At 41.1% G+C, this 20,258-nt stretch overlaps 1 long non-coding RNA gene across 1 annotated transcript in view; it reads left to right on the forward strand.

Annotated features, from left to right (window-relative positions):
• Positions 1 to 18,716, forward strand: part of LOC132013017 (uncharacterized) — a 76,671-nt gene extending 57,955 nt beyond the window's left edge. Inside the window, exons 3-4 of the long non-coding RNA XR_009402844.1 lie at positions 13,932 to 14,021; positions 18,299 to 18,716. This is a non-coding gene — a long non-coding RNA (uncharacterized LOC132013017). The remainder of the gene's footprint in view (positions 1 to 13,931; positions 14,022 to 18,298) is intronic.
• Positions 18,717 to 20,258: the final 1,542 nt, after the last annotated feature.

A 20,258-nucleotide genomic window follows, 5' to 3' on the forward strand; every position in this document is an offset into this window, starting at 1 on the left:
TTCCATAAGAATTAGCTATAATTGCTCTCTCTAGTACTCAGCCCATTGACTTATATTCAATGAGAAAACGGCATGGTGTAATGGGCAATGAATGGGCCTTGGAGTCACACAGACCTGGTATGATTCCCAGCTGTCCCATTTACTCCATGATTCTTATTTTCTCTTCTCACAGGGCTGATGTGGGGAATAAAATGAGGTAATGAGTTGTGCCTGGCATGCAGTAGACTTTCAAAAAACATGGGTTTCCTGGCTGGAGACCATCAGGGCCCTTCAAACCTCCCTCTTACAAGAACACAGAGCTAGGTTCTGATTCACAGCCCCTGACTGAGACTGCAGGCCTCATATCTGCCCCCTTGAAGATGGATATCTTGCCCAGGCTGTGGTCTCTGTATTTGTTCTGTGTTAATCGTCCTCATTGGGTCAGGGATATAGTTCTCCTGACCCCTCCTCCTGTAAGTCCCTAATGCTTTATCCAGATTCTTGGGGCCAGATGTTTTTCAGAATTCAAAATTTTTTGTATTTCAGGAAGATAACTCAGTGTCACCTGCGTTACAGTGTCTGATATCCCAGTAGGATACAGGCAGCACTCTGCAATCAAACATTAATATTTCTGCAATAATATGAATATTCACCTTGAGGTGAGGTAATTGTGAAAAATTTTACATCTGTCCAGATTAGGTTTTGCAGCCAAATGTGTTCAGGTCGAGTCAGAACCGATTGCCAGTAAGTTAAGGGAAAATGTTCGATTTTTAGAGCTTTTTCGATTGGGGGATTTCTGACGAGGGGTTGCAGATCTGTACAAACCCTGGAGCTAGAATTGACTCCTCAGTCTCTTTTTGTTTCCATCCCTCTAGTATCTAAGCCATTTCCAAGTATTCTACTCTCCTGGGCTATAAATATCTTTCCTAATCTGTACCAAACGGCAGAACTCTCACTTTAAAACCATTTCTTGAGAACCCTCTTTTTGGTAGATACATTCCATTCATTCAGTTAACATCCTTGTCTTTTACTGCTCCTTTCCCCCCAAGTCTGAACTTCGAACTTTATTAGGAATAGATTTGTATTATTGGCCTTGGGTGAAAGAACACTGCCTTGATTTGTCTTTAATATGTACATTTGCTTTTCCCCTCCTTCTGTATGAATAGCGCACAGAGGAAGGATCCTGTCATCTGATTCTCTATTCGCTAGCTGCGCACAACAGGAGATTTCAGCAGGTCATTTGGATGATGATAGGAGCAGAACAAAGAGGACCAGACATTGACCCCAAATGGAAGCTTTAGCACTTCCCTGACCAATGGCTGTACTCCAAACCTGTGTTCAACCTTCTTACAAATGGGATTGAAAGAGAGTGAACAGATCAGTCTGCACATCTCTCTTTGTCCCCATGAATAGCATTCAAACTTGTTCCATCATAGGTGAAGATCATCTTAAAAAAACAATGAGAAAACTACATTTTTTCAATAGTGCCCTGAGTAGAGTTACTTGATGGTGACAGTGATCTTTATATGTAGAAGACTACTGAGAGGAGCTTCTGACCACTGCTAGTGAGTACTGGTGACTGGGGAGGAGTAGTTGGCAAGAGAAATGAGGCATTGCCTTTATTTCTGCTCTGTTTTGCACATGCTGGTCGCTGTCCAACTTGGTTTAATTTGGCTTCCCTCATCACTGGGAAAAACTTCCCCAGAGTCACCAGTGGCTTCCATGTAGCTAAATTCAAGGGATATGTTTTAGTCTTCATTGAACTTAAACTCTCAGAAGCACTTTATGCCATCGTCAGATCCTCCCACTTGAAATATTCTCCTCCTGTGGCTTTCATGACAAACTGCTCTCCTAGTTTTCTCTTCCACCTTTTACCTTTTATATTTAGTCTCCTTTGCCAGCTCATCTTTCCCTATCTAATCAGGAAATATTGGTGTTTGCAAATTTGTATTTCCAATCCATATCCCTCATTTCACCTCCAGGCTTGTGTACCAGCTGCCCCTTTCAGATCTCTTCATGGGTATGAACATATCCAAAGTGGAGCTCATGACCCCTCCCCCCCAAAACCTGGTCTTCTCCCTCTGTGTCTGGAAACAGAATCATTATTTGCTCTCTTTTGCAAATAGGGCACCTGGTCATTGTCTTGGTCTACTAGAATATCTCCCCCAGTCCCCATATTCATTGACCACCAACTCTGGCTGGTTTTACCTCTGGGGCAACTCTCTTGCCCACCACATTTTTTCATCTCCATCGCCACAATGCTAGTCTTATCTTCCATCATCTTCTCATTAAGAATTGCAGTCCCATTGCTATGGAGGGAGGAAAGAATGGAAGTTAGAAAGAAACCAACAGTCTCTGTTGTGATAGCTATAGGTCCATACCTGTTAAGATAAGTATAATAGTCAATATGTTTCTCATATTTGCATGTTACTGTTTAATATTAGACTATTTGGAAGAACAAGGAAGGGTAATACATCCTCAAGGCTTTTGGCAAGAGTTCCTAGTCCTATGTCTAAAGGACCACAGTGGTGGTGGGATGGTGGCACCAAGTCTATGGTGGGAGAAACAAGTGAGACCTAGTTCCCTCCAGAAGCCCTTTCTGCCCAGGGATCCAGGGAAAACTGCTATGTCCCCCAGGTATCTTGAGCCATGTATTGGCTCAGCCTACAGGATTCCCTCAGCTCATCTGTGACCTGTGACCCTGCCCTTCAGTGTGGGGGTGAGGTTTGGACAAGTTCGTGTGCTGTCTTTTCCTGGTTTTCCCCTGATAGCTGCCCAGCAATGGATATTGCCCCTTGAAGTAGATTTGCAACAGGAGCCTAATCCAAGCCCGTAGTACCCTACATCCAAAAAGTCTTACTGGAACTGTACTGGTCTTGCTGGTGTTGTCACTTATCCTTATCACTTACTGAATTTTGTGTGTATGATACACCCAAAGTCTCACCGCAGAGAATAGTGTCACGGTCACTCTTAAGATCAACCTCATAGAAGCAAGTGCAACAGCAGTTCCAAACAGTGGCTCTCACCTCCCAAATCTGCTCCTCTTCCACCTATTCCCATTTTGTAAATGCCGCATATGGACACTAGTTATTCACACTGAAAACCAGTGTGAAAACCACCTCCTTCCACCCTCATTAAAACATTGAGTCCTTTTGTTTCCACTGCAGAGGATTCTTGGACTCTTCTTTTACTTCTTCCTACTTTCACAGGCACCACGCTAGTTGAAGTCACTGTTTTCAGGTCCCATTTTCTATCTAGTTCTTTGTATCAGCTCGCAACTTCCCTCTGCCATTCATTCTCTGCACAGAAGTCCCAGTGATATTTTACAAACATGAATTATATCATGTCCTTTCTTTGCTCACTGTACTGTAACTCCACTCACTTCTTTTAGTTATTTTAAAATCAACATCCTCTTTCCTGCCTCAGGGCCTTTGCATATAATACTGTTTCCTCTGTCCAGAATCTTCTATTCTTTTCATCATCTGGTTAACTTTTTCCTCATTTCTAAGACTTAGATTAAATGTCATTTCCTCAACTTCCCAAGCTAAATTGAATTCCTCTCAGTCTTTTGAATTACCTTTCAAATTTTGTATTTCAGTGTTATAACTAATAGCTATACTCTTATTTTTATGATTAATTGCTTAATGTCTCTCACACCAACAAGACCATAAGCTTCAAGAGGGCAAAACCATATCTGAACTGAACACAATTGTAGACCAGCAAATAGTAATATCTTTGACACAGAGGAGGAGTCCGTATTAGCTCAAGCTCCCATAATAATTTACCATAGACTGGGCGGCTTAACAGAAATTTCTCTTTCACAGGTCTCAAGACTAGGAGTGTCAGATCATGGTCTGGCAGCTGATGAAACAACTTCTTAGCTTGCAAAAGGTCACCTTCTTGCTGTGTCCTCACATGGCCTTTTCTCAACACAGATTCATGGAGAGTGAAAGACGGAGCTATCTCTTATAAGGCCTTATTAACTCTTATAAGACCTACCAATATTACCATATTAGGACCCTCTTATGACCTTATTTAACTTTAATTACCTCCTAAATGCCCTGTCTTCAGATACAGTCACACTGGGGGTAAGGTCTTTAATGTATGGATTTTGAGGAGATACTATCCAGTCCATAGCAGACCACAAAAGTGTTTGTTGAAAATATGATTATAAAATATAGTCATTAGTGAAAAATTACTTCTGATAAATTGACAATTGATTGCTTATTGCAGTTAGGTTTCATGAATGTGAAAGAATTTTTTTTTTGAACTTTGCATTCAAGTGCAATCATCTTAACAGACATTTTATGTTTACTTCTTTTTTTCTTCCCTTTACTTTGATAGTTTCCTATAATGCAGAATTGGTATCTAGATATGTACATGGCAAAGTAAAAGAGAAAACATTTTTGAAAAGATCAGATTTGAGGAGGGATTTTGAAAGTTAGATTTCTTTTGTCACTTGAATTGAAGACAGTTAAATACTATATTCCCCTTAATTCTGTTGCATAATTGACTTCCTAGACAAACCAAGAAATAACCCTGGCTCATTAAAAGTTCATAGTTAGTATTTGTCCTTAAAGTAATACCATGAGAACCTCCACAAAACATTTTGTGCTCTGTTTGTTTTTACTTTCTAGAGCTAATGCTTACTTATTTCCTGGGGTTGCTTCTTCTCTCTTCTTCTTCTTTTTTTTTTTTGAAGGAGGAGGGGGCTATCTACTAATAGTGGCTTCATTCCAACTGAGGAAACTGGTCTTCCCACATCCATTAATGACAAACTGTAATACTACTGCTGGACTAGAAACTATCCATTAGAATCAATACAGCTCCCAGGGTTATTAGAGAGCACATATGTTTTCTTTGTTTCTCCCTCCACCCCCTAAGTCAGTGCCCACAAGGCGTTATGTGAAGCTTTAGCTACTTTGTGTACAATTATGCAACTGGTTTAAACTTATTTTGGCAAAAATGTAGTATATATACGTGGTGTGGTAGAGGGTAGGCATTTAAAATCTCTTGGAAAAGATATATTTTAATAGAAAGTACTGTTACTTACAGTTTCTGGAAGTCACTTTCATGTAGATCACAATTGGTAATTGATATATATTCTCATAGAAGCTAGTGACTCTGACAAGGCATTATGTAGAAATGCGACTGTAAGTGGGTCCAGCGAGAAGTCGTAAGGGGTTACCTGAGGTAGTCTTTGGAGCCATCAGCCTTAAGAGACATGACAATCAATGGCCAATACTTCCCACCACAGCATGCCTTTCATCTTTTGTTGTAGCGTTTTGTCAGAACATAGCTCTGGCTGAAGAAATCCCTCTGGGCAAACATTCTGTGGGTCTCTGGTTAGCATCTTGACTTTGGGAAAGACATTTCACAAATCACAAGATGGCAAAAGGTGGTCCAAAAAGGAGAAACTGGGTGACGAGGGTCAGAACTCCAGCTTTGGTCCTGATTTTGTGACTGCTTCGATGAGTGACCGTGGAGGCAGACTACCACTTACAGGCTCTGTGACTGTGTGCAAACTATTTGACTCTCTGCCTCGGTTTCTTCATCTATCATGGGAATAATGACAGTGCTTACTTCATAGGGTTGTTTGATAATTAAATTAGCTCATACCTAGAAGGCACTGAGAATGATGCCTAGCATATAGTTAGCAGTCAATGCTAGCTGCTTATTTTCCTCTTTTTTCATTTATTCAGTGATTATCTCACTTACTTGCCATCAGTGAATGTGGTTAATAAAGCATTAATATCGCCCTGAGAAATGTCTAAAGTAGAGGACAGAAATGATCACTTCGTGCATTAGCTTCTAATATAAGTGAGCAAGGAAATATTTTCAAGTATGAAAAGTTGGGCACCATCTGGTCAACTTCTTCCATTTAAAAAAATTCTCCTCTGGATGCTCATTAGTGATTTCTACTCTTCATTTGGGTTCTATCCTCCAACTTCCCTTCCATCCCAACTCCTTGGTTTTCTTTAACTTTTTTTTTTTTTTCCCCCTTAGGAAAGTGAAAGAATAACAGCTCCAGCTAGAGACGCTTGCCTGAAATAGCACTGGCACATAGCAACTTCCTTTGCGGGTTTCTGCCAATGAGCCCAGCAGGCCCACAGATCCTGGGTATGCCACTGGGTCCCCAGGAACAGGCCCCTGACCTTGAGGCTTGGCAGCAGGCCCAGGCTGTTCTGAAGAAAAGGACGACCCCCTCCAGAGACCAGACAGGCACCACCCATCTTGCTGTTGCTGGAGTCCTGTGCCAAGTACAACACCAGGAAAATCTCTTTTTCATTGTTTGATTTTCCATGGGCTTTGAAAAAGTTCCCATTTCTTATAGCCAAGTCCAGAATTAAATTATACTTCACTGATAGCTGATGGGGAAAAAAATCCCATTCAACTTCCTGAGACTCTTCCAACAGGCTTTGTTTGTGGCCTCACGGATGGTGTTTCTGATGTGCTTCAATAGCTCCTTCCTCAAATCCCCTTCACACATGCTGACCCTCACTCTGCTCTCTGGTATAAATTATTCATCTAAGTTCTTAAGCACCAGGCAGACATGGCTGAGGACTGTTTCCTTCTCTGAACATGAAGTAATTGATGTTTTTCTGCTTTCCTGCCATGTGGCTAGGGAACTATTAAAATGGGCTTGTGTTTAATAGTCAGTTTTTGTTGGGTATTATAGCTCTATGGTTAAGCCACACACTTCCTACCTCCAAGTGATGTGATGGGCCATGAGTATAGAAATTCTCCAAGAACTCTATCTTCATACTTCTCTATTTCCTTTCCACGTCATCCTTCTTAACACAGAGAGGCAAAATGGCAATAATATGGGAATTTTATGTTAAAAAACAACAACAACAACAACAAAAAACCCCTCACAATCCAAAAAAATCCCCTGAGATTGCTTTCAATTTCCCCTCCCCCTCCTTATAGCCCACGCCACCACCAACAGTGACACCTAGTGGTCAAATATAAGTCTCTTCATTCTGAGTTGAGCGGCTAAAAGCTGCTACAGAAAATAGTACTTCCTTGGGAAGCCTTTCCGTGAATTCACAGACAGATAGATTTCTTATAAAGCATAATATGTTATTTGGGGGTGGGAAAGTGCACAATTTCTGTTAAGAACATATTGTACCTTTTTATCTGTTCTCTTTATAAAGTTTCTTTAGACTTGTGCTTGCATGTTTCTCCTCCTTAGGTAATGGCCATTTGATTTTATTATAACTTTAATAGTTGGCAGCTGCTCAGCAACATTTTAAATTCTAACACCTATACTATATAGCTAAAGATAAAATATTTTTAAGTGAGTGATATTATAAATCAGCTATTTGTATAAATCTGTCTCAAACTCATGGAACCACATTTACTGGCAGAAATGGTTCCTGTTTAAACAATAATAATCTCCAGGAAGAGATGAGAATTTTTCTCTTAAGTTTTTTTTAGTAAATGAGGAAACCTAAGAACATCTATATTTTTAATGAAATCGTTTAGAGGTTATACAAATATGGGAAAATCATGAATCCTTTCTTACAACCTTTTTGTTTTTAAATAATTTTAAATAATTTCTTGTTATTTAAAATTATTTTATTTTATTTTATTTTATAGTAATAGATGCACAGGCAGTTGCAAAAAATAGTACAGAGGGGTTCTCCATACCTTCACCCATTGTCCCCATGGTAACATCTTACATAGCTATGGTACCTTGTCGAAACCAGGAAAATGACATTGGTACAATCCATGTAATTTATTCAGATTTCATTCACTGGCAGTTGTATATGTATATAATTCTATGCAACTTTGTCACATGTACAGATGTGTGAAACACCACCACAAACAAGATACAGAACTGCTCTATCACTACAAAGGTATCTCATGTTACACCTTCATAATATTAAAATAAATGATTGAGCCCAGACTTCTTGTCGATGACTGGGAGAAGGCATGTGTATATATCATCATTATCATCATCACAAGCATTTATCAAATGCTATGGCCTGTGTTGTGTTAATTGCTTTATATGAATTATGTCATTTAGTTTTTATAATAATCTTATGAGGTAAAGATTATTTACCCCCCTTTTTTTGCAACTTCATTCATTTCAAAGAACAGCAAGAGTAGAATTAAATAAAGAAAAATGATAGTTCATCTGGTGTCTTGCCCCCTAACACACCAAATGAGGTTTGCTCCAAGCTCAGTTTTAAATTTGATACAGATTTAGTTCAATAAATATGGGCACTGAGCTAGGTGATGAAGGGATTCCAGGTGTTGACAAAGTACATTGCTCAAGGTAAGCTCTCAGTTCCCCCTTTTGGTCTTCTGAGATGCTCCTTTCGCCAACTCCAGCCCCAGCTCTCAATAGCACCAAAGACAAAGCTGGTTTCTCCTAAATGGCTTGGCACAGAGTCACTTCTGACAGGAATGGAAGGAAAACTGGGTTCGGTCTTCTCAATTCCTCCTTACTGGTTCTATTTTGTCATTTTACATCTTCAAATACTGGAGTATCTATAGAGCCACAACATGCTGGGAAATAGAACATCTCTGCATCCACTGATGTTAAGAAAGAAAACGTATTATTAGAACGCTGAGTCACTTTCTTGTCTTCTTTCCCATATGGCACAGTCAAATAATAATGCCATTGTGCAGTACAAGACATAAAAATATAAAAAATTGCATGAAAGTTCAGCTGGCAAGAGCTGTAATGACAGTACTAAATGGTTGGCTCCAGGTTTAACTTTTTCGAAATATGAGATTTGTGTATCCACCTTTACCACCTGGAAACCTAGCCAGTGGCACAGAATCATTTAGTCCCCCTGAATTTGCTCTCCTACGTAATGTCATTGCCAGGACTAGCATTCTGCAAAGGCAATCTCGTGGTTTTTAGCATGCAGGGAATGGAGCTCCCTAACCTACTTCCTGCGGCCACTCATTCCATTCCTAATTACCTAATATTTTTTAAATGTCCCTAGAGAGGTAAAAACTGACTTAAAATTATACTTACATGTAAATGGCTGATATCAAATGAGAGCAGGTTGTACAGGGGGAAAAGGTTAGATGAGGGTGGGAGGAAAGAGGCTCCAAAGGGGATACCTGGGGGATGGAGTTTAAGAAGGAGTGGGGATTGGGAGAACAGCATCACCTCCTCATGGATTTGCCCCAAGCCAGCTGTTTATGCAAGGCAGGAAGGGACTATAATTGAGACAGAAAGTGACAGATTTTGGAAGAGAATATACAGGGGGTGAGGGAACACCTTTAGCTCTACTTCTTCCCCTAAAGGCCTCCTGGAGTCTGCAAGCCCCTCATGACACCTCAGAGCCCCATAAAGGATGGAGGTTGCACAGGACATGTCCCCATGAGGAGCTCTGAAGTGAGGTGGCTCTTTAGTGTGGCCACTGGATAATCAGCTCAGATTCGCCTGCTGAAGGGACTAAGGTGACTGAACATGGCCTCCCACAGGGAACCATGGCTCTGAGACCTGGTGTGAGGAAGCACCAGGAGAGAAGATTGTTCCAAGCATGAAGAGTTCACCCAGGAGTGTAATCCAGGAGGGCCCAGTCAGGGTGAGACGGAGTCAGAGCTGTCCCTGGGACAATTGACAGGACCTTCAGTGTCTAAGGGAAGGCTAAAGACAGGATGGAACAGGGGCAGGGAAGAGCCTGAGGATAAGCCCAGAACTAAGTTTGTTAGCAGAGACAACATGACAGGTTCGTTTGAAGAGTCAGGAGTGGGGCAGAAAGTGAGTACTGGAAAAGAATTTTCCCAGCATGCTAGTCCACAAGATAGCTGCTCCATAAAAAGGCTCCCATGGTCCTCCTGCTAAAAAGAAACTGGGAAGCCCACAAACAATACTTTTTCTTACAGATTAATTAGCCTATTAAAAGACTCAAGAAATCCTACAACCTGTGTAGCTTTGCTTAACCCATAATTTTCCCAACTAGTCTGATCCTGGACTCCTTTTCATCAGTTATACCTACTCCATTCCTAGGAACACGCTCTGGGAAATAGTCTCCTACAGTTCTTTGCCCCAATCCAGTTACATGGGCCACCACCCAAAGTCTCCCTGGCCACTGAAAGGATGTCCTGCAGAGCCCTTGCTGTTAAGCACAGGTCTCCTCACCTCCTGACCTGCAGTTCATTGGACACCATCCACGTCATCTCCCTATGTGGCCCCAGTACTGAGAACGTTTGGGCATCTCTTGAAAGGAGCTTAGAGAACATCAATAGCCTGCCATATTGACTTGAAGACTATTGTGACTCTACCACGGGAATATCTTCGATCCATGGGAATGGTGTTTCTCTTCCAGCTAGAGCGAAATACTATTTGAACTGAGCTTCCCTACCTGTACTTTTCAATTCTGGAAGGTTTTTGTCATTATCGTTTTATTGTGACACCACCTCCAGGCATAGCTGTCAGTTAGCAGCACTTTATTACAAGCTAGTGCCAGCTAATAGACCATGAACCCTTCACTGATAGCTAATACCCTTAGTTACACCTCACCCCTACCGAATAAAGGAGCCAAATTGCTAAATTTGTTTTTCTGAAAGACATTGATTAAAAGAGTTGACAAAGCCCCTTGAATGCAAAATTTCCATCTGTCTCAAATGAAAAGCTTTCCAATCTTCATGTTGTGGGCTGGGGAGAAGGTTTATTTTCCTACTGTGTGTAAGTAATGGATTTCGCCTTTTCTGGGAATCCATCATCGAAGAATATGTTGAACACTCAAACAATGGCAGTCTAAATTGTCCTGCAGTGACACTAACTAGCTGGAACTAATTCAGAAATGTGCACAGAGCATGATGGGGTAAGTTCGTGTGTGGGGAAGAAGCAGCACACCTCACCTGCCTGAATCATAGCTATTCTCAGGACAGATGCTGGCTGGGCCCAGGCTTCCCAGAAAATATGGGAGCCTTGTTATAAATTACATCCAGCTTTGTTTTTTCTTTTCTTTTCTTTTCTTTTCTTTCTTCTTCTTTTTTTAAGAGGCTCTTTGTCAGATAGAAAATGTAAAAGCTCAAATACTTTTTACTTCTTTTCTTGCTGAGAGCTGTAGGCATAACCAGCAGCAACAACCAGTAATTAATCATAGTTCTGGATATGGGAGCACATGTTCAAAGACATTTTCAACCCACAGAAACACGTCATGGGTTTAAAATTTTGCCATAGAGCAGAATCTCTGGAATGAAGCTTTACATTCTTTCAGATTTTGATGTACCTATGGAGTATGGCCTAAGGCAGCTTCTGTAAAGTCATCAAGGATGACAGAATTCCTTTCCCCCCGAGGGATCTAGGACAGACAAGAGTCTCTGGACCACCTTGGAGACAAGCAGCAAGATAGGCAGAGTCAAGCACGTGACACTGGGCTAAATACTAGGCGAGTATTTGGGTAATTCTCTTTCGTTGCAATGAACAGAGTTACGGAGGTGATTTATTGCAAGGATGCTTGTGCGACAGCATTTGAAATAGAAAATGCCCAGGGCTGGAGACAGTTCTAGAAAGTATCTATGCTCTCTGTTGCTCTCAGGAACCACAGGGATACCTTCTATCAGTTTATCTGCTTCTTTTTGTCACCTGTTGCATTTTATCCTCTCTGAGGACTGGCTGCTCTTGCTTTCTCATAACTTCCTCTTCCCTCTAACCAGCTTACACATGTTCCCTCTCCATTCTTTTTAAACTTCAGCTCTTATTACTAACTGACTCATTCTCTCGGCATTTTCATAGTTTATATTCTCAAGAGAGCAAATTTAACTGGTCCAGTTCATAGTGATATAGGCCAGACCACATCACAGGTTGCTGGCCAGCCTGTGGACAGCCTGCCTTTGGGTCAGGGGTTTACCCTGGGTCTCATCAACTGGGGCCAGATAGAGTAGGGGTACCCTGTTTAACACAGGCTCCTCTAGACCTATCCCTTCAGCAGGGGCTGTGATTGGGTAGAGAATGAAGTGAAATAAAGAAGCACATGGTATAAAGATTTTTAAAAACTCATGGCATATAAACCCCTGAAGAAAAAAGATCTATGGACTCTGATTACTGAGCGAAATCTGCAGCCCCCAGAGGGCCAGCGAGATCAAAGGATTTGCTGACGAATCCATCTCAAGGATATCTAGCATTAATAATAAGCAGGATTTAGGATCTGGATTAATTTGTGTAACAGAGAGAAGTTTAACTCCCTTCTATCCCTTTGGAATAGCTGTGGTATTTTGGATGGGTTGTGAACCTGGACACACCTGTCTCCTGTGGTTTCCTGGGACAGTCTGCATTCCAAGGTGTAGCCTACAGCTCCTTATGCATTCCCAGCACCAGAGCTCTCGAGTGCTTCCTGATAAACATTCACAGAGGCTGTGACAGACTTTCCCCCTTGTGTTCTGCCCACCCTACCCCCATGGGGAGCTCAGGGGAGACAGAAGAGCTGGTCAACCTTGACACACTTCTGTGAAGGGTCATGCTCAACCCTCTCTAACATTAGCCTTCTCAAGGAGGGTCATGGAGTCAAGCAGCCATAGTTAGCTCTACCTTACTGGCATCAAGTAGATATTACATTTTTACATTGTCTGCCAGAAGCCTACAATTGGCACAACTTCCCACATGTTTTAATGTGAGAGCCTAAATTCTTGAGGTAGCAAGACACATTGGAAACCAAAAAGAGAATGGCCACCTCACTGTGTTTAGCAAGTTGGAGATGGAGCAGGAAAGAGAGGGGCAGCTGGCTAGTCAATTAGTCAGCTAGCTCCCTCAGGCCCACAGATTTGCCACAACCTCTCATGGAATCCGTTTCCTGCCAATAGCCGATGATAACCGGGAGAAACAAGGCTCACCACAGCCTTGAGGAAGGAGAGGATGGCAAAAATCAACAGGCACTGTAATAACTGAGGACTCGTTTCCTCTGACAGGTGTCAGAGAAGGAAGAAATTGCTCCTGGAAGCTCACAGTGTTGTCATGGTCTGAATTCGAAAGGCTTGTAGGTTACACCTTCACTAGCATGTCCCTCCTAATGACCATCCAAATGTCCTGACATCCGTGAGACTTGGACTGAGCAATATTGGTGGGAAGCCACCTTCATCCTCACATCCAAAGGCAGTGGCTGGCCCTATCAGAAAAGCAAGGCTCTTAGTTTTATCTCTTTTTTGGATAGTTCAGTCTGAAGAGACATGGGATTCTCACCTCCTGGCTGTCCAATCTAAGGCTGATAGAAGTAAACAATAGCTACCTCTTGAAGACTCTGTTTTCCCCTTGCTTCCTCTGTAGAAAGCAAGCAAGCCAACAAACAAATAAAACCCAGACCAAACAAGCCCCAAGCAGGCTGGTTATCTTGATCAAGATATCTAATCTCTCTGAGCCCTTTTTTCCAGCTGTAAAATCCGGGGATTGGACTTTGTTGAAAAATCCCCTCTGCTTCTAAAAGCTATGCCATTTCATATAAAATATTCAGAAGCCATAGGAAAGAGGTGGGAACACATTCTTTTCCCTGATGGGCCATCAAATAAGAAGAGTAATGAGTATTTGGGTGCAAGGTTCACAAGAAGCCTGACTTACAGACTTAAGATGCCTAATTAAATAGTGGCCTCCCCAAGGTCACAACCTCCTTCCTGTCGGTGTGTCTCTCCACTCAGTGCCTGGTACTCCATAATGCTATGCATCGGGTGGGCTCCCTGACTGCTGTTGACTTAACTCTTAACAGACTTTGTTTTTCTCTGAGGTGGATCCTAGACCTGTACATCAGGCCCAAGGGGGTGTAGGCATAGGCTTGCTGTAGACATGTGCATGTGTTCTATTCTCTTCCTCGGTGTTCAGACCAGCATTGGTGGTGGGAGCTAGATTTATGAAGGGCTGCTCTCGTTTTGGCAGCCTGGCTTCCTTGCTCAGAGTCAGGCTGCCCTGGGATGTTGATTTTTGTTCCTTTGCCCATTGTTTCCCTGCCCCTTATTTCTAATTTCTTTTTTCTTTTTTTTTTTTTTTCCAGAGGCTGACGTGGTTATTTCCACCCCAAGTGCTTGGCCCCACTCTCCAGCTCTGGGCTCCGTAACCCATGGCAACAAGAGAAGGGAAGCAGGTGATCACACACCACACACCTATTCGCGCTCTCTCTCTCTAGCTCTGGCAGTCTAGGGCACACAAAGGGAAGAGTCTTAACGGGCTGCAGTGCCAATTAGAGACACAGGCCTCATGGCTGGTGCCGAGGCTCAGGGCTTCCGGGTCACGAGGCAGCAGCTGGTGGGGAGCAGCATGGCCTCTCCTTCTGTTTGCTCCAGCTCCTCATATTTCTCCAGGGCAGCAAAGTAAAATCTGACCTTGTGTATACAGTTAAAAATGGCTTCACGGCAGTCCGTTCCCTGCTAGCCTGGCCTGGAATCTTATTTTATGTTACCGTGGAGATTGGCAGAATTGTGCCAGTGAGTCATAAGTGAGCTTACATATATGTAAGATGAGAAGAAATTTCTTTCCACCTAATTTTCCAAGTAGAAATCGTAATTAAGTCATTTAAAATATAAACTCTCGGGATACCTGGGTGGCTCAGTTGGTTAAGCAGCTGCCTTCGGCTCAGGTCATGATCCCAGCGTCCTGGGATCGAGTCCCACATCCGGCTCCTTGCTCAGCAAGGAGCCTGCTTCTCCCTCTGCCTCTGCCTGCCATTCTGCCTGCCTGTGCTCACTCTCTCCCCCCCTCTCTCTCTGATAAATAAATAAAATCTTTAAAAATATATATATATAAACTCTCACCCCTGTCCCCTCTCATATTGATTGGCTCTACGAAGTTTCAACCCCGTTCAACAATTTTCTTTGTTCCTTGCCAAATTTTCTAATTAGTTTGACCTAGGGAGAGAAGAGTCCAGTGATTGACCCATGCTCAAGTAGTAAAAATCCCCTTTCTGTTCAAGGACTAGAAATACATAGTAGATGGGTTCTTATCCTACTTGATTGTAGGTTAATGAATAAGTCATTTTAAATAAGCATCTTAAGTAATACATATAAACCCATGTAACATTTTATTTTCACTTCAAACATACCAACATACAGTGATTTCCCACTTTTTTGGTGTAAGGCCAAGGTCTGATGCTTGAAGGTCAACTCAACTTTGTTGTACTATATGCTGTAATAATGATAATAAGAATTAATAATAATAATCATCTGTCTAGATTTTTATGGTTTTTTATACAATAATCTAATTCCCATCTCATTTGAAGGCAATAACTTGTCTATTCTTTCCAAATAATTCAACCTATTTTTCAAGGAAAAGCTTTATTTCCTTTACATTCACTTTGCATGGGTTTACATAGTATTTAATAAAATTATGAATTATGAAAACAAATGCAACTGACAAAAACTTATTTGGGAATAAGCCCAAGTATTATTGATAAATTGGATACCTAACTGTTGGGAGCAGAGGTGTGTAGACATTCAAGAGAGCAGCATTCAGCATCACAAGGCAATTAGGAACTCCTAGCCATTCCACCTAAGAATGGGATTGTTGAATGTGATTAGTAATACTAGAAATGCAAGAATATGATTACTTATACCAGGAAGCTAATACCAGCATGGAACTAGGCAACCCCTTGCACTGATCCTCTCCACATTCTCCTGAACCTGTACCATTTCTAAGATCATTTCTTCATATTTATCATTTGGACAACTTCACATTCCCACGTGCTTCTCAAATTCACCATGTCCAAAAACAAGCCCTTCTCATTCTTATAAGATGAAATAGGACATGCTGGTTTTGCTAGTAGGAAAACCCTTTCACTAAAGGAAATCTTAAGCCAGGTTGAACCAAGATGAGACCCCAGAGGCTCAATGTCCATCATGCCCCTTCAGGAGATCCCAAGGAATCTCTGAGGATTTCTAGAATTCTTCAGATCACAGATGGAAAAATCCCTGAAATGGAGTATAGGCTTTGAAGCCAGACGGAGCTGAGTTCAAATCCTCACTCTTCCACATGCTGTCTGTGTGACTTTGGAAAAATTGATTATGATCAGAGTCCTAGTTTCCTCAGAAGTAAAGTGGGAATAACATAGCTTCTAATAAAAATGGTGAACATGAGATGAAATTCTGCGTGAAAACCACTTGTAATGCTGAGACACTGAGCAGTGAGTCTAAATCAGTTCCTTTTTTTCAATGGTCTAGATTTTTTAATGGCACCCAGTTCCCAAGTTTTGAAGTCTCAGTTGCCAAGGACCCTTCCTTCTTCTCATACTATCACCCTTCACCACATCACTTAGTTATCTGGGAAGTTCTGCATTTTCTAGCCCCTTAATATCAAATCTTTAGCTTAGCTTCCATTTCATTTTCCTGTTACCATTTTAATTCATGCCTCTGTTACCCCTAACTTCCCGTTACTCTCTACCCACAAATTCAACCTACACATTTATGGTCAGTGACCTTCCTGAATCACAGAACTGACTGGACAGATTGTGCTCAGAGTCCCTCAATGGTGTCCAGTAGTCTACCACATCAAATCCATTTAAAGTGTTCCAAGCTTTAGGCTCTTTTTTTTTCTAGGCTTGTCTTTGACTACTTCACCACCAACTCCTATGACCAGCCCACTCAGCTCCTCTCTGTTCTCTGACCAAGTCTGTGCCTCTATCCCCAACATCTCCTCTACTTTTCCCTTGCCTTGCCTCTGGCTCCCCAAGTTCCACCAAGACTTCAAGGTGAAGTGGCTTTTTAAAAAATATAATCTCATCTCTCCATCTTTTAAACATCCTCCTTTGACCTCACCCCCCCAAGTTTGTGTCAGTCTTCCTGTATTATTAATATTTGTACATTTATTATACTCTCATTTATAAGTTTTCTTGTGAACCTGACTCAGAATTTTGCCATAGTAAGCTTCAGGAAATATATCTGGATTGAATATTTTTGATAAACATTTCAGGGTATAGACAAGATCCAAAGAAGAAACAAAACCGAAGTAGATAGCAAGGCTTACTGTGGGTTCATAGTATATGTACTGTCTTCTCCTCGGGGGCCTGGCAATTTGTGACCCTGATAACTGCTTCTGACCTGCCTGCATCCAAACCCTTGCTTTTTTTCACAACAAATCTGAAACGTCATATGATATTATTCCGTAGTATAACCATGAAAAACACGGAACATTGCAATGAAATAGTAGAAGGAGAACTCAATTGGCATTATAAACTGAGGAAACCCAAATCTCCCTTATCCTTTTTTATTAAGCTGGACAGACTGCTGACGGAGTTTGGGTGTTGGGCTCTGACGGCTGAAGGAAACCACCATTATCAAACAAACATCTGCTTGCTTTCCTCTGCAGTCTACCAGCTGTAGCTGAGGCACAGTAAATTTCTCTACTAATTCTATTGGCTCATGCCTGCACTTCTCTAATGTAGAATATTGATTTGTGGCAGAGATCCTGGGCCTGCACAGACTCTAAAGGTGCAAGTGGGCAAAGTCTGATATTTTTAACACCAGAAAAACCTGCGATATGGGGAACTGTTGCCAGAGTTGAAAGATACCCAGGGACAAGGATTGGAAGGACAGAGCTAAGATTGAAAACAATGTATCAGTTCATTGAAAGAGTTCCCTTTAAAGGTGAAATGCTAGGAATCATAGAGAAGAGTAACTTTTAGTCACTAATGGAAGACCGGGTGATGTTGACCCATTTTGAGGGGTAATGAGAATGAGCTGGAATATGTAATAAGCAAAATAGTCATCTTTAGCTGATTATTTGATGTAGAAATTCTACTCAAAAGGAAAGAAAAAGAAGAAGAAGAAAAATGTTCTATAGCATGTTTATTCTCAGGCTGTTCCTGATTTTCAGAAACACTAGGATGTGATGACAGAGAAGTCCAACTCTGGGATTTCCTGGTACCTAGTAGTGTGACTATGGTAAGGCTGAAGTTGTTTCCTCATTTCTAAGTGGCCGTGAGAACGAAATGGAATATTACATGGAAATCACTCATCACAGCCACAAGCTTATTGTTCAAGGTATTTCAGGGCTCTCTGTCCTTCAGTCAGAAAGCTGATAGTATAGGCAATGGAATTCACTCTGAAGGCCTCTGTGGGCAGAGCATACTGGATGTTGGAGATGAGGACCCTACTGAGAAGAAGCCAGAGTTTGATAAGCACTTATTTCTCTGGCTGGATGGGGTGTGAAAAAGCTTACCCCAAGGGAGATTGGAGATTAGCCCAAATACATAAGGCTAATGGAATTAGTACCATCAGGCATTGAGGAGTTATCAAATTGTTTATGAAGTGTGAGGAGCTTGACAAAAGCTCCCGAGGTACCTACTTCACTTCCCAACTTCACAGCTATTGAATTTCAAAGAATTATTCTCTGTGTCTTCCTGGTTATTTTAAATTCTACTGTCCCTGGCAGAGTGAAGAATGGAAACGAGATTCAAGACATCTTTCGAAGATGAAGCTGACATTGATTTGAAGCAGAAGTTTTGGTGGGATGCCCTCACCTATATGGACAACTGGCTTGTTTCAGGTGTGGCTTTTCTGGAAGGTGACCAGAAACCCAAAACACTTAAAATCATGGGGCATCTCAGAAGATTGAGTGAAGACTTAGGGTCCCTCCTTTCTCTGTTCTAAACTACTGATTTAAAAATAAACCTTCGGAGAACTATACTTTCATTAGGTGGGACACAGCCCTGTCTGAGGCACTGTACATGGATTACACATTTAATACACACAACACTCCAACAGTGGACACCACAATGCCCTTATCTAGGTGGGGATATTACAGGAGAGGTAAAAGCGTGTAACTTACCTAAGGGTTCACAGCTGATAAAGTGGTAGAACTGAGATGGAATTCATACATGCCCATTTGACTTCAAAAACTGTTTTAAATTGTCTACATTACAACATGCATTAAGATATATGAACCACCTGGGCTTCTCAAGTTCAACTGATTTTGGCCTACAAAATGGCAGTTTCATATGGTTCAACCAAATACTTCATTTGACACATAGCATATATTTCATTTGACCTATGGCCTTGATCTAAATATTTGGTATAGATACTATAACGTTATCCAAACAGGAATGCAAGTAAATATGATGGGATTTGCATTTCAATTCTTCTCATTTTTCTGCTACAGACTCCTAAAGGACCTGACTAATCATACCTCAATGATTCATGTATTACTTGATGTTTCTCTAATGATTTTGAAATTAATCTTTGTATTTTTTTTTATCAGTTTTATTGTATTCTGACGAACTGAGCTTATAATTGTGTTTCCCTCTCGTTGGCTGCTGAACTTCACACATTTTGTAATTATGACTTTTACATTTTTTAGTTTGTTCTATGCTCAGTAGGTTGCTGGACTAATTGTTGTTCTTTGTACCTTCCAAACAAGAGTATAATTAAAAAAATAAATTATATGAAACTATATTAGATTATCTGAGGTCTAGGAAATATTCTCAGTGAGTACAAACCCGGCCAGAGTTATATGTACCTAAGATGCACTTTAATAGACATTTTATTTAAAAAACTCGTGAGGATGGCATGAGAAGGTATATTTACATTTACACGTACACCTGAAGGGATGAGTGTTTGAAAATATAAACAATTTGCATAGTAATGTTTATTATCTATGTTTCAAATTTACACTTAATTAATATGTGGGTTTCATTAGCTTTTTCCACCTGCATAACTCAGTATCTTTATCTTTGACTATGACCAGGTAGACTTTTTTCGAGGAAGTTCACCATCCCTCTGCCCCCAGGTCTTTATCTCCAGTTCACCTCAAGAAACCATGTGCCCTTGTTATCAATGAACTCTTTTGAAAGACATATTTTCCAATTTATAGTTATTGAGACATTGATAAGATGAATCCAGTTATCTTTTTTCCAATCCATCCAAGGAGAATGTTGGTAAAATGATATCTTTCATTTGCTTAGCACTTTTTACTTTTGGTGAGAGACTGTTATTTGTAATGAATGTTGCATGTCTATCATAGCTATGTCTCTGTATATGCTTTTTAATTTAAAAAATGGTCTGAGTGTTCAGCAGCAGCTAGGTTAGACTGTCTAGGTTTCTTATTTGGGGGTAATTACTTAGTTTTGGACCCTTTCCTAGTTTTCAGACTTTGGACCTGCTCATAGGAATGTTCTGTGTCATGTTTTTGCTTGTTAATAACAACGCAATTGGATCTAGTACTCTTCCTCACTTCAGCTATGATATTTCAGAAACAAACTTGTTCTGACAAATTAAAACTTTTTCCTGTATTGACAAAAACCCGTGTTAGGGGTATGCCAACCACGTTGTCAGGAATGGGTTACATCAGGAGCTGCAAATTGCCAAGAGGTCTGCCAGAGCTCAGATGTTTTCAG

Source organism: Mustela nigripes, chromosome 3 (assembly GCF_022355385.1).
Source record: "Mustela nigripes isolate SB6536 chromosome 3, MUSNIG.SB6536, whole genome shotgun sequence".
Classification (NCBI taxonomy): domain Eukaryota; kingdom Metazoa; phylum Chordata; class Mammalia; order Carnivora; family Mustelidae; genus Mustela; species Mustela nigripes.